This window comes from Anomalospiza imberbis, chromosome 25 (genome assembly GCF_031753505.1).
Source record: "Anomalospiza imberbis isolate Cuckoo-Finch-1a 21T00152 chromosome 25, ASM3175350v1, whole genome shotgun sequence".
In the NCBI taxonomy this organism is placed as follows: Eukaryota; Metazoa; Chordata; class Aves; order Passeriformes; family Viduidae; genus Anomalospiza; species Anomalospiza imberbis.
Genome location: NC_089705.1, coordinates 3,666,974 through 3,679,796, shown reverse-complemented (window position 1 = coordinate 3,679,796; position 12,823 = coordinate 3,666,974). Strand labels below are relative to the sequence as shown.

Below are 12,823 nucleotides of genomic sequence, written 5' to 3'. Positions count from 1 at the left end.
GTTGGTGAGTGTGCCAAATGCCACATATAAATTCATGGCATCTCTGTGGTGAACCAGTACATTTCAGTTAGTGTAAATCAAAACACAGCCCCAAATTACTTCTTAACCAAATTGTAACACTTTCATGTAACTGCTCCCAGGCCGGCTCGAGTGGGGTTTGCTTTTGTTCATTTCGGGAACCATCTGTGCCTGCAAGCACAGCTCCAGTGCAATAAAAATAACTCCAGAAAGCAGAGTGAACATACAAAGTGGGCTAAATCGGGTTAAATTAGCTTCAGTATAAAAACTGGTCGAATTCCTCTCTTCAGTGCTGCCTGAAAGAGAAATGTGTTGCCACCTTGTGCAGCGCTGGGCCATCCAAACCCTGCTCCCTTCAGGTGAGCACGGAGGGAGGAGAAAGGCAGGTGGGACTGAGCCACACTGGGTGGTTTCACCTTAGCAGTGTCTCCCCTGGGAGCTGCGCTGGTGTGGGACAGACAGACAGACAGCAGTGCAGCTCCACAGCACAGACACCACCAGGGTTATTAACCAGGGATATATTCTCCAGAGCTGCACAGGAAAGGGAATTCTGGGAGCAATGTAATTCAGATTGGAGCTGTGATTCAGCTCCTGAAATTCATTGAAGCAGCAGGCTCAAAGCTGAACAATTTTACCTGGATCTATGCAAATTTATGGCATAATATAACATGGAAATATATGTAAATGTTGTCAATTATTGTAAAGCAAAGAAGCACATAGATGGAATATTCCATAAAATGTTTTATACAGCATTTTTTGAATTCCTAAAAGAGAAAACCTGAGAAATAGCAAATGAACTGGAATTGAGTATGGATGTTCCAAGCCCATTACATTGGGACATTTTCTTTGAACTGCTTATTAATCTCACCTTCCGTGCAGGTTTTCAAGAGCTCGCTTCTTTCCACTGCTACATTATACCTTTACAAATCAGGGAAATGTCAACTCGTGATTTACTGACAAAGCCGACAACTGACATAATTTATCTCACTTGAGATCAGTTCATCAAACTTGGGAACATCTTGGCTGCTGTAAAATCCAGGCATTTGATACAATCGCGGCTGCTTAAAATGCAAAGGCTAACCTACATTTTTAAAATGCTGTAAAAAGAACAAGAAGTGATGCCAGGATGAAAATTTATGAGGCACGGAGCCGGGATCTGAATTTAGCGTTTGCTGCGTTTAGAGTGTTGTTACTATCTTGTTTGCACAGTTGAAAACGAGTGTTAATGGGAGGATGGAGCTTTAAAATTCGAGTCCAGCGCCGGCTCTGACCTGGTGCTATGCAGGAATTTTAAATGCTCATCCTTGATTTAATATAACATTGTTTGATACCAGTGGCTCCTTGTTAGTGAAGCTCTGATTAGAGCAGCACGTTCCTGCAGTTTGAGCACTTGCTGCATTCAAATTCAGAGATAAACCTATGAAAACACAGATGAGCGTGGAGGAATATAGTTTAATATCAGCTACTCTGACAATATTAAAATGGAATTATAATTTTGCACCTTCTATCAGAAGGTGTTCTGTTTAACATAGCAGCGTTGCAAGGTTTTGGGGGTGTAAGGTTTGTTTCGGGTGTTGGCACGACATGCAGGATGTGGCTGAGGGCTCTGACAAACAACAGCTCCTGCAGGTCTCAGCATCGGGGTAAGAGATTTCCTAGGATATTAAAGAACTTTAGATTAAAACCTGATAGCCCCTTCCTGTTATCTCCGAGTGCCTCGGTAATGGCCAAACTATTGGGTACAAATTGGTACAGATACTGTGGGACTGAAAGCAGAATAACTGCTGTGGGAGATGAGTTCTGGTGTTGTAAAACAACTTTGGGGAGCACTTTGCTCTTAAATATTCATGACCAAGCCATCAACTGGTGTGTCAAGAGCCCTGTTGACACAAAACCTGATCCAAGGGTAAGCCAAGGCTCAGACTCGATGTTTAGCTCGGGTTTTGCACCCCAAATGTGTTGGATGCTTCTGATCAATTTTGCAGCCGGTGCAGCCTTGGGAAGAGCAGGGCTGGGAGTGTCTGGGGCTTTCTGCAGCTCTGCCCGGTGATGTGTGTCCTGCTGACACGCAGCACTGCCGAGAGAGCCTCTGCAGGTTATGAGGAAAAGCATAACTCGGGTTAACATTTATCTCAACTGTCATCGCTATTTGCAACACTAAATCTTCCTCATAAATAAGTGCAGAAATCTTTGCTTCAAAGTGAAAAATTCATGCTCCAGTTAAACCTCAATTATATTTCCAAACAATATTTATCAGATTTTCGGATGTGTGCTTAGTGCAGTTCAATTTTGTGCTATCAGTCAGAAGTGGCAGCGCTTGAGAAGGGGGGCTGGGGGTGTTTTTCAGGTGGGAAATGGAGCGTGCAGAGAGGAGGAAGCGCTGCCAGGGCAGGTGAGAGGGGCCCGTGGCTTGGGTCCACTTTTAATGAAATATCAGTGCATTAAAAAAAAAAAAAAAAAAATCTCTGTAATGTTTCTCCCCTGTAATGTTTCTCCCTGCAGAACAAGGGAAGTGGATCTGAATTTTAAAGTCTGCTCCAGGGGCTTGGAATGGGAAGCTATTGTTTCATTCCATAATTCTGGGGAGGGAAAAACCAAGCACCTCTAATTTCATGACTCTCTGAATTTATTTCACCTAATCTTTTTTTCTACAGCTATTTACCACATTAATTTAGCAAAAAACTGACAAGTGTGCATGTGCGGAACTTAAGCTCTGTCCTTAGGTACACATTAAGTAAAGATTTAAGGTTTTAAATATAAGATTAATTCAACTCTTGCTTACAGTTCCATTGCAAAATTGTTGATTATCTAGAAACTCATGTTTCTTGCTCATGTGAATTTGACCATGTGTAATACATTCTATATATAGCACTAACACTTATGATCAGAGAAGTAAAACTCTTGAGCTGAATGGGAACGAAGTGTGTGTTTTGAGGCTGGAAGTGTTGAACAGATTCTTCTCAAAGTTTTGAGAGGAAACTTGTGGGCTGGAGCTGTGACAGGCTGCATACGTGAGGTGCTGGCTCTCAGCTTGTGTTTTAGGCAGCGTCCCCAGAATCTGGTGCCTCCCTGAATGTTCCTACTCCCACTCACCCACCCATTTACACCTGGAGCTGCTTCTTGAAGTCATTTGTGCTTCTTCCATTGATGTTCTAAAATTGGGTTGTTCCCTTTGTTCTAAGGGAGCTAATTCTTTGGTCCTGTCCTCAAGGCTGGAATTAAACATTCCTTTCAAATGGGATTTGCTTTGGGCATGGGTAAATTTGATTCTTCATAGGTTTGTGGGAGCACAAATTACAGCTCCCTGAAAGGAGAAATGGTAGGATGTTTCAGAAAGTCTCTGAACATGCAAGGCACATATTGTTGTTTATCTCTGATCTGTGCTTCAGAACGGGGCATTTTATATAGAAAAGTAGGGACTGAGACAAGTGTTGGAAAAAACCACCAGTACCCAGCAACCAGATTCCAAGATTCCCATTTCAGATACATATAAAGAGGGGAGCTATAGCAGTATCATTCAAATGTGACAGCAGTCACTCCAACCTTTGCTATTACGGCACAAAATTACATGTTCTTGCCAGAGAAATAGGAAGGGCTGATAGGGACGACAGCTGGGATTTGCTTTCTTATCTATATTTTACACACATGCTCTTTCATTTCCCTCTCTCTCCCTCTGTTCCAGGATCCAGGCTGGCTCTTAGAGCTGCTGTTAGTTTGCAAACAATGGGACAGCTTTGTATCCTTTCATCCTCAGCCCTATAGATCCAGGTTGAAAATTAAATTACTTAATTCCCGTACTTTGTAATTGGTAGCCTTAAGAGTGAAGCTCTGCCTGCAAAGGGTTGTTTGTCCTGAAATGTCTCCAGAGGTCCTTTCCTGAGCTGTGGGTGAGGGATCCAGCTGTGGGGAATTGATGTGTGGTGGGTTTGACTTGGCTGTCAGTAAATGGGAATGGGGATGCAATCTCAGCCTGCACTGCTTCGTGGCATGTGGGGAGAAAATGCTGAGCTGAAAATCCTGAGCAGAACAGATTCTGGGAGCTTGCATGACCTTGCTCTGCTGGAGTTAATGGCAGCTATTACTTACTACTAATAGCTCATCAAAGCACTTTAAATTATCCACCTCTTGGGTGCATATTATAGATTCTATAAGTTGTAAAATGTGTAGTACCCTCTTGTCTCTGCCTTCCTGCTTCTTTTCTTGATCTCTGCAGCACCTGCTCCTGGGTTCACCCACGAGTACCATGGGGAAGTCCATTCCCACATTTCCAGTACAGACTGCAGAGGGATTTCTGCAGTGGGAGACCCGTGTGCCAGGGCTGTGCAAACTGAGGGGTGTGGAAGAGGTGATCCAGCAGTCCCACTGGAGAGGAGTGATTCTGAGCTATACTGAATGTAAAACCAAAGCAAGACAAGGGGCAGATTTGATGGATTAATAGAAAAGTTAATTTGCCTTCCCCAGAATGATTATCATTAACAAAATGCAGCTGCTAACCTGCCAGAACCAATCTGTGAAGACAGGGTTAGGGGCTTTTTGTTAGGCTGGTTTTTATTCTGCTCATGACTACTTGGGATGAAGGTACTTTTTTTCAGTCTTTACATTCTCTCCTGATGGATCTTGGCGTGGGCTGTTTCAGTGGTGGCTCTGCAGCCAGAGCCGTGGGAGTGGGTGAGCTCCAGCTCTGAGGATGGCCACGAAGTTGGATCCATGCCTGTGGTTAAGGAAACTTGAACTGACAAGCACTGTGGGCTGGCTGTGCGAACGCAGGGAAGTTTTCTGTGCCAAGTCAGTTCCATTAATCTTGGGGCTGTGACATGTCTGTGCTCTTATTGATTTCCCAGCAGGCTGATCATCGCCAGTCTGATCACGTTAGGAGCCAATATGGAGAAGGCACAGGGGGGAAATGGGGCTGGTGTGTTTATCTCTAGGGCACAGGATGCTCATAATCAATGCCACTTGGAGACAAAGCCAGATGGGTTGAGATAATTGATGACAAGTGCCTCTAAGTAGGAGAGGTTCTACATAACTTACAGGGAGGGAGGGGGAAATGTTGTTTTTTTTATATTTTTTTTTTAAGGACAGCAGATATCTGTGTAGCCCTGAGAGTCAGACCTGGTCCAGGGAGGCACTGACCACACCTAGCCAGCCCCACAGGCCAGGTGGGCACTGAGGCTGGCTTGTCCCAGGCTGTGCCCGTGGTCAAGGTTCCTCTCCAGGGTGGTGGAGGGCTGGGCACAGCTGAAAAGGGTAAATAACAAACAGGAGCAGCAAGTCTGTCCCATGGTCTGCACAGTCACCACCCAGTGCCACGGACCACCACAGAACCAACCTCAGCTCCCTACAGCTCTAGCAGGGCTTGTGCAGTTCTCTTGCTATGCCAAAATACACAAACTCCCCCCTGAGTCCTTCATTTGGTCTCTGAAACTCTACTCAAACTAGTCTCAAAATGTATTTTTCAGGAACTTAATTATTTCTTCTCTACTCAATCAATAATGAGCTATCCCAGTCAAGCCCTACATATTAAGTTGTTTTCTTGTTGTTCTTTAAGACAGCTGCTTGGAATTAAAATAGCTCTTAGGCAAATCTTAGAGAAACAATTAAAAGCCTGGTGCTTGGGAGATTTTTGCAATTATGAACTGATCGTGGTTTGGTCCTGGAAAGACTTGTGCCTCCAGCATTAGTGGATGGGAGCTGTGTGCAGAGATAAGCACAGGAATATTTTTTTCTTGGTTGTGGTCTGAATGCAAACTTGGAGTTGCTGTTTGTTTATTTGGTATCACTTAATTTATCTTTTTGTCTGTTTTGCACATCCTGGAATGGCTTTTGGCCAGGGGAGTGAGGACTGGGACAGGTCCTCTCTGACCAGGTGTGCTCTGCAGTGGACAAGGCTGATGGTTAATCTTGGCTTTTATCTGCAGAGAAATTACAGCCCAAATCTGAAAGCTCTTGCCCTTAAGAGCCCAGGGAGGGTGAGCTGCTCCCCTGAGCTGCAGGTGCAGTCCCAGATGTGCACTGGCCCAGCAGAACCCCAGCCCAAAGGCTGAACTTTGGACCTTTGGCCTTGCAGTGTAGGGTAGGAGAGTCAGGCTGTGAGTGCCTGAAGGGTACACTTGGAGTTCTTGTCTCTCTCCAACTACTATTTAAAAGAAGCAAAGCTTGAACAGCACCACAAAAACAAACAAACAAAAAAAACCCCAATAAAAACCCAAAAAAAAAAAAAACAAAAACCAACAAACCAACCCCAAAAACCACCAAAACCAAAAACCCATCAAAAAAAAAACCAAAAAAACCAAAACCAACCCCACAACAAAACAAAACAAACCCCCAAAAAACCCCCAACCCAACAAACGAACAAAAAAACCAAAAAAACACCAACCCAAAACCGCCCAGAATATTTGTGTATATAGAATCCCAGAATGGTTTGGGTTGGAAGGGACCTTAAAGCCCACCCTGTTCCACCCCCTGCCATGGGCAGGGACACCTTCCATTATCCCAGGTGCTCCAAGCCCCGTCCAACCTGGCCTTGGACACTGCCAGGGATGGAGCAGCCACAGCTCCTCTGAGCAATCTGTGCCAGGGCCTCTCCACCCTCACAGGGAACAACTTGTTCCCCTCTAACCCTGCCCTCTGGCTCTGTGAAGCCATTCCCTGTGTCCTGCCATTCTCTCTCTCTCTCTCTCTCTCTCTCTATATATATATATATATACACACATATATACATGTATATTTGACCTCACCTTGCTGATGGGAGCCAAAAACTTGAAAAAACGGAACAGGTTCCATTTTCAAAATTAAATTATTGTCTGGGTCTTATGACAATTCATTGTTTCATGTTTCTTGGTATCAAAGAGCTTTTTCTTCCTACATAGGGTAGAGGAAAGAAAAATCTAATTTATTTTCTGTAGCTCATAAAAGGAAGCTCCTTTCCCCATGGCAGGACTTCTCCTGTCAGTTAATAAGCTCCTACAGCCAAACCTATTAGGAGCACTTTTAAGTGGTTGCCAGCATGGTTTAATTTGCAGCACCCCAGTGTCTGTTCCCACCCTCTGACAACTTCAGGTTGACACAATTGTTAAACCTTTAAGCTGCAAATAATTACAGTTAGTGTCTGATCAGGGACACATTTATACATCATCAATATCAAAAGTCTGTGCCATGGGGAGCGGCTGAGGGAGCTGGGAAAGGGGCTCAGCCTGGAGAAAAGGAGGCTCAGGGGGGATCTTCTGGCTCTGCACAGCTCCTGACAGGAGGGGACAGCCGGGGGGGTCGGGCTCTGCTCCAGCTGATGCCTCAGGATTTCAGCTTTTCTATTTTTCATCTGTTTGCAATCCTGCAGTTCTTTAGTGCATAACTCCAAACTCCGTATGCAGTGTGAGCTGCTGCTTCCCCATTTTGGGCAGACACAACAATTCCTCTCCAGGCCTGGCCATCAAGGACACCTCACTGCCTCAGGCCCTGAGAGATGGAAACAAAAATGAGTTGTGGGGAGCAAACTTGGGGTAAATGACTTCATTAGCTGAAGCTGTAATCGGAAGATGAAGCCCCAATATGCAAATGGCCCAAAATTATAAAAGTGTGCAAACCTGTGACCCATTGTCCATTTTGGGTGTAGCCCCTGTGGAGCTTTTTCTGCCTGAAATGTACCTGAAGACCCTTCAATAAATAGAACTGCTTTTTATTGCCTTAATTTTGTCTGGCCTCTGTTTTTAGGTAGCCTAAAAAAGGCATCACCAGGGAACAGGGACAGGAGAAGAGGAAATGGCCTCGAGCTGTGCAAGGGGCGGCTTAGGCTGGACATCAGCAGGAATCTTCCTATGGAAAGGGTGGCCAGAGATTGGAGGTTTGGGGTCCCCATCCCTAGAGGTGCCCACGGAACACCTGGACCTGGCACTCAGTGCTCTGGGCTGGAGATCAGGCACAGCTTGGACTCGATGCTCTTGGAGGGCTTTTCCAACCTTAATGATTCCGTGATTTTCTGCACCTTGGAGAGAAATAACAGTGTAAATTCTGTCATCCCTATCCAGTGTCAGAGCTTATGAGCGAGAGCTCTGTAATTAACGTATTTCTTTCCCAGACGTATTTCTTTTCTTTCCGTTTTTATAAAAGAATGTCGTTCCCAAGGTGGGCACAGCAAAAGTGGGCTTATAACGTGTCATTAGAAGCTTTAGACCTTGTGCCTTGCAGGGTGTTATTACTGTTCAGTGTGGGAGAACAGATGCTATTTTACTGGAAAAGCAAAACTGCATTAAATTGACAGCACTTTAATTTTTCATGGTAGTAGCAAGAATCCTTACTTCCCATTTTATTTGCATTTTTATTACTGAGAAGCACGGTGACTGAGCTACCTGGTGGTTTTGTCAGTGCTGCTCATCTAGTCAGGCTCTGACCATCCAAGTAGCAGCTGGACTATGAATATGTATCATTTATTCATATGACAAACTTTTGGTACAGGATGCTGAATAGATGGAGGCTTCCTGCAGTTAGTGACCTGGAGAGCAGAGGGCAAAATGAAGTGTTCTCAAGTGGAACACTCCATCAAGGCATTCATTTTTACCTAGAAGTGATTCTTCTGTTGTTGACATTCTTGCCCAGACCATTATTTGCTGATTTGGAGCAGTGTTTAGGCTGTGTTTGACGTGGGTTATTGAAATCAAAGATGCTGCATCGAAAACCACCAAGATTCTTGTGATTTTCTGGCATTCTCCAGCCAAGTGTCCTGGTAAGCTTCAGAAAACTCAGGGATTTTACTTTTCCTTTTTAGATTTAGCTTACATTAAAAATTACTAAGGTATCTGATGCCCTCTGACCCCCTTCCGACTGAGGGACATAATGCTGGTTTATATAGAAAGGTCAAGGATATTGCTGTTGCCCAGTCTCAAAAAGATTGACTGGAATGTTCTTCAAATGTGCAAAAAAAACCCCTAAACAAACCTAAAAAACTCCTCAAACTGTAGAGGGGGGAAATTCTCCTGTGTGTTCTAGACTGGGCTAGAAGAAATGGTATCAAATAGCAAGGAATAGAGGTTTAATTAATATTCTGCAAAAGCTTTCCCTGATGAACCAAGTGAAACATGGGCTTGTCATGGCTGGGGAGCACAGGGTGCCTGACACTGGGGGTTCTTTAATAAGGTTGAGCAGGGATTTGCTTGAAATTCTTCCCTGTGAGGGTAGTTACTCTTTCCTACATGGATATATATAGCTGTGTAGTTATTTATAGTCAAAATGTCTGTCCTCCTGTGAAATTGTGACAGGAGTCAGTAAAAATAGAAAAAACTTGTGATGCTTCAGGGCTGCGTCAAGAAAGAAGTCTGGGAAACCACGAGTGTGATCCCTCACTTGGGTGAGCACCATCTGGAAGGGTCAGTCCTGTTTCTCCTGGTGTGTCTGAGCCCAGGCAGGATGATCCTCAGGGAGCCCTGCTGGGGCACTGCTGACTGGTTTCACTGGAGGGGCAGGTGGGTGAGCTGCAGCAGCCTGGGGTGTGCAGGAGTTCAGAGTGAATAACTGAACTGTCTCATGGCCTTAAACTCTGTGAACCTGTGAAGGATTCAATTTGCTGCTGATGGGAGCACCAGTGCTCTGGAGATGTTCATCCCTGTGCCCAGGCAGTTCCAGCCCCTTGGTCTCTTTGCTACAATTATTTGTATTTATAAAAAGAGTGAAGTGCCTGCAGCACTTTGCCCAAAATGGTAATAAACACTCCTCAACAATGCAAAATACTTTCTTTTGATAAGATCATTTTAAAAGGTAACTGCTTATGATAATACAATTTATTCGTAATGGCTTGAGGGCAAGCTAGGATGGAAATGAAGCATGTCTTCCATTAGAATCATACAGAAACAAACTAATAGGCTGCAGAGAGAACCATTTGTAATGTTACTATAATTCACATGATTCATTAAACTGAAATGGAAAATGATAGCATTTCCCCCTGAAAAAAAATCCGTACGGAATTACATGCTGAGATCACTTAGCTGAACTATTTTATTGACTAAGCATCTTGTTGTGCTGATGTGGAGATTATAGAGGCCTGCAGCCATTTATTTTTCTGATTTCTAAAATTAGAACTCCTTTTTCTTATGGGATTGTTGGGTTTTGTTTCCCCTCTGGCTGTAGCTGAGGGGCTGCTCTTGGGGCATTTCCTGGCAGTGGGAATTACTGGATCCTTGGAAATGTGCTGCTGGTGCTCACCCTCCCAGGTCACTGTGGGGAAGTGAAGGATTGAAGGGCTGTGAGGCAGTAAAAGGCACAGAAGTGATGGGTTTTTAGCAGCTAGAAGATAGAAACACAGTTGCTTTCCAGGTGATTCATGTCTTTGGGATCTGGAGAAGTTTCTCTTGACATGCACACTCAGCCCTCCCTAGAATGTCACCCGTGATTAATGTCAGCAAACACGCTGTGCCATTTAAAGGATTTTTGGAAAACAGCACATTGAGCAGGTTTTAATGCTGATTTTTTGACAGCCTTCACGTTTGGCCCTGACATCCTGCAGAGGAGACTCTGTCTTCCACTGGCCATTTATCAGAAGTATCACAGGACAGAGAAAGAATATTTTAAATGAGCTCAGGATGACCTCAGAGTGGATTAATGTATTTGGGAGGACTGATCAACCTGACAATCTCACATTCATCAGTGTGAAATCAATCTGAAAGGTACAATGGATTGTATCTACTTAAGTGTTGATAGAGGATGCCAGAACTGACAGAATAACCTGGCACTTGCTATTTATTGCATAGGGATGCAGAATACTTGCCTGTGTACATAAACATCTCTTCCCTCTTTTGCAACACGTTGCACAGCAAGAAAAACTAATGGCAGTCTGGAATAACTGGGCATTTTCTGACAGACTCACACATCTCTTCCGTCATCTGTAATTCCAGTGAATTCCCATATCATGCAACACAGGAAAGCAGGAGCTACAGTGATGGAATGTAACTCTTGTGCCAACATCATTTACATTTTGCTTTATTAGACAAAAGTCAAGTAATTAATCAGTTGATTGCTTAATTCAAAATTCAGTCGATTGCAATTGAGGCTTTATCACTCTGCTTTCCACATGATGAGATCTGGTTGATAAATTTGATTATGTTTTGGTTGCCTGGCTCTAAATAAAGTGAGTTTGGGTACGGGCAAGCCAGAGGCTTCAGGTTTTTTGTGTGAGTAGAAATTGAAAATTTGGGCTGTGAGCAACATTCCACAGGGAGGTTTTCAGACAACCCGGTTGGATTTCAGAAAGTGCGCTCAGGGTTGTGTTTTCAGAAATGCTGAGCTGATGCTGGAGAGAGGAAATCCCATCAATCCACACAAATATCTCCACGGGGTGCCAAGAGGATGGTGCCAGACTCTTTTCAGTGGTGCTAGTGACAGGATGAGGAGAAATGGCCATAAACAAAAATACAACGTTTCATCTCAACATGAGGAAAAACCTTGCATGGAGTGTGGCTGAGCACTGGAGCAGGTGTCCAGGGAAGACATGGAGTCTCCCTTTCCAGAGACATTCCAACCCCACCTGGACACCTGCTCTGGGCTCCTGTGGTCGTGTCTTGGCAGGGGATTGGATTGGATTGGATCATCTCCAGGGGTTCCTTCCTACCCCCAACTATTCTGTGATTGTGTTTGCTCCACTTCTTCCAGGTCAGTTTGGGTGCATTTATGTGTGAAAGGTCAGATCCTGTATTTCCAAGTGGGTAAAGCTTCCCTGCTCTAGACAACACCCACACATTGTAAAATACACCTGAGCCCCCGTTCGGTCCCACAGGGGGGGATCAGGGCTCTCATCCAGAGCTACTACTGGGCAGAATTTCTGCCTTTGTGCCAATGCCCAGAGGTGCCTCAGGCTGCACAAGCCTCGTGCAGAGAAGGAGAGCATTGGGAACAGGTGGGTGCAGGCAGAGAGGTGAGCATGAGGGAGGGGCTGTGAATTCCATGGATGTGCCGGGTCCCTCTCCAACAGTAACTTGGCCATCAGTGCCTCTGAGCAGCCCTGAAGCATGAGCAATACAGAAAAGACCTCAATTCCTGGTACAGAAAAAACCTAAATTAATTCCTGCTACAGAAAAAGCCTAAATTCCTGCTACAGAAAAAACCTAAATTCCTGCTACAGAAAAAACCTAAATTCCTGCTGCAGAAAAAAACTAAATTCCTGCTGCAGAAGAGACCTAAATTCCTGCTTTTAAGCAAATTGAAGTATGAGTACAAAGAACAACCAAATGTGTGGCTTGGAGATGCTCACTTCCCCGTGAAGAATATGCATTCAGTGGTCTCCTACCTGCAAAGTCATAAATCTGCACTCCAGCCTGGATTCCCCCTGTAAGCTCGAGCAGAAGCTGTCATTTCTTATTGTCTAAACAATTTACAGCTGCCTTAAAAGGGTGTCTCAGCAATCTTGACATCTCGACTTGATCATAAATTCAGAGCTATCGTTGAAGGAAATGCTTTTCCCTTTAGATAAGCACGCCAGTGGAAATCTCCCCAGCCTGAGCTGCAGGAGGGTGGCTGTGTCTGCCTGTGTGCCCCTTCCCTGGGCTCTGCAGTGCCAGCCAGGCAAGCCTGTGGGGGTTATCCTTTTCCCATGGCTAGGGGCAGGTATAAAAATGCTGCTCTACCAGCAAGTATTTCATTATCAGCTTGTATTGCTTTAAGAAACTCTCCACAGTGGAATTGTAATCGGGTAAACCTGGGGCCCATGAAATGAGATTTTCAATTCTGTGAGTTAGCAATAGGTGTGATACATTAAAGCAGATTTACTCCCCAGGTGAGGGAGATTTTTATGAGAAATCTGATAAATTAAGCACAGAGATTTCTG

General features: G+C 44.5%; 1 protein-coding gene across 1 annotated transcript in view; it reads left to right on the top strand.

Annotated features, from left to right (window-relative positions):
- Positions 1–458: 458 nt before the first annotated feature.
- The window catches only part of CDCA8 (cell division cycle associated 8), a 438,802-nt gene continuing 426,437 nt past the window's right edge, over positions 459–12,823 (top strand). Inside the window, exon 1 of the mRNA XM_068172736.1 lies at positions 459–465. The gene's annotated coding sequence lies outside the window, so the exon portion shown is untranslated. The remainder of the gene's footprint in view (positions 466–12,823) is intronic.